The following is a 2,251-nucleotide window of genomic DNA, read 5'->3' as shown; positions in this document are numbered from 1 at the left end:
AATGTTTCAAAAACGGTCAGCATGTTCTAGGTTGTTGTATATTGTTCACCATAAGGGTCTATCCCTCTTAAGTCTGCAACCCACCTTAGAAAGGTAACATGGGGGGGTAATCAAAAACTTATCAGCAGAGATAAATAACGCTGAAGTGAAGAACATACCGAAGTGTGCAAGCAAAGATAGACTAGTATCCTTGTGTCTTCTCCCGTGATTATCAGGGTACGTGGAGATCTCTGTAGCGAGTTGTTATACTTGATAGAGCATCTAAAATTTATCAATGGGAAAACATTAGTGAGTTGTCAGGTGTCAGAGGTCTTTAGATCCACAGACCCTAAAGAAAGTTATAAAACTTCCCATAACTCGATAAATGCGACAGAAAACTATAACCTACCCTGTTGAACAAAAAAATTCTCGGTGGAGGGATCTCGTATGTCCGAGTCGTTCTTATTGTTGAATGGTGTCTATCTCTTTGTGGTCTGTACTGCCCAAATTCTCTTGAAAGGGTGTTTCAATATTGTACATATAAATATCCTAAAGAGCAAACAGAGTGTTTTTAGATACTTTTCTCAAAGACGACTCCACACCAAAAATTATATATGTTTAAATTGAAAAAAGGGTGTTTTAATATTGTACATATAAATATCCTAAAGAGCAAACAGAGTGTTTTAGATACTTTTCTCAAAGACGACTCCACACCAAAAATTATATATGTTTTCCATTGAAAAAAGAGATACACTGATTTAATGTTGTACATTTATTTATCCTATAGGGCAAACCAAGTGGTTTTACAAGTTCTCCTCAAGGCGGCTCCTCAACACTGGATCATTTGTGATTAGTAAGGAGGATAAGCTAAAACGATAAGATAAGGACAATGGACAAAAGAGCACTAACATGGTGCTGTTCTCATAATGGTATTCGCAACCAAAGGGTAGCCTGGTATTTACATAAGCAAAATGAACGGACGGCAACTCACTTACATCAAGAATATAGATGATGATCCAAAAAGAACTGGAACCAGGGTAGTAGTGAATGTAGGTATTAATCTGGCTATCTGCAACAGGATAAGGAGGGAGGATGGGGATAAAAATTAATATTTGAACCTAGGCGTGCAATGAAAAAGGAAGGAAAACCTTCCCCTGGCTATTACTATCTATAGAGTCATTGTTAAGCAAAGCATTTTAAATGTACTTAATTATTTATTTATTTAATTGGGTCTTTGTCCATTTACATGACTGCTCATTGTTAGCTAAAGAGGCAATGTAGGAACAACCTATAGCGGCCACTGAGCATCCAGATGTGTGCTTTTAAATATATCTTACCTATTGTAGTGAGCTTGTTATGAGGAAAGGGGTTTTGAGCCTTCTGCTTAGACACTCTGAGTAGAATATGCAAGAAAAAGAGAGGGGAAAAAAATGTATAGCAGAAAATCAGTATAAAAGAGTAACCCCAATGAAGGAATTGAATACTACAAATCCTATCCCTCTGTCTGTGGACACCTATTTATTTGTCTTTTTAGTTTAAATAGGCAAAAGGTAGATCTAGTCAAAGAGCCCCATTTATTATAGTTAAAGAAATAACATGATAATTTCCCTAGAGTGATCTCTCTAAAAATCCAAGGTTCTAATAAACCCTTGTTTGGTCTGTTAAAAAAGCCCTCTTACCTTATTAAAGTGAGCTAAGGCATCCCCTGGTTCCTATATCCACCTGCAGTACAACGTCCTCCTCCGTCAAGTAGCAGCAGACTACTGAAACATTTTGGCTCAGTTTATATATGGGCTTTAAGTAGTCCTAATTAAAAACACCTGGTTCAGTTTGGCAAGTGGCACGGCGGCCATATTATGTAAGTGCCCTATTGTCTTTTTGCAATGCAGTGTGAAGTTATAGCGGACGCCATCTTATGTTTGTAATGAATGGCATCCTAAACTAGTACAGTGCTGTAAAGCTAGAGATCGAGTCAGCAAAGAAGTTCATGAGCCTGTGCAAAAATAAGAACTCTTACACCCGGGTTAGCAGCGCTTACTTTGTCCAAAAAACGTCTGTTTGTATTTGCAATTTGGAACGGCGGCCATGTTGTGTAAGTGCCCGATTTCTGTTTGAGGCCGTGTAGTGAAGCCTAAACGGGCGCCATGTTGGTTCGGCGCATCTAAGTCCCTGGGTGAAAGATTCTCTGTGTCTGCATTCGGCACTATTGTCGATAAATAATAAGATCTCATGGGTCATGGTACTCTCGAAGAAAATATAGAGAGCAAAAAAA

The 2,251-nt window shown here is 38.2% G+C and overlaps 1 long non-coding RNA gene across 1 annotated transcript; it reads right to left on the bottom strand.

Moving 5' to 3' along the window:
* Window positions 1-1,011: 1,011 nt before the first annotated feature.
* On the bottom strand, window positions 1,012-1,773 carry LOC147709833 (uncharacterized). The gene is made up of 3 exons (XR_015296573.1): window positions 1,659-1,773; window positions 1,317-1,372; window positions 1,012-1,048 (listed from the first exon to the last, which is right to left on the bottom strand). It is a non-coding gene; the product is annotated as an uncharacterized LOC147709833 (long non-coding RNA).
* Between the last annotated feature and the right edge of the window lie 478 nt (window positions 1,774-2,251).

This window comes from Lissotriton vulgaris, chromosome 6 (assembly GCF_964263255.1).
Source record: "Lissotriton vulgaris chromosome 6, aLisVul1.2, whole genome shotgun sequence".
NCBI classification, from domain to species: Eukaryota; Metazoa; Chordata; class Amphibia; order Caudata; family Salamandridae; genus Lissotriton; species Lissotriton vulgaris.
Note: the sequence above shows the minus strand (reverse complement) of the source record. Positions and strands in the feature narration are given on the sequence as shown.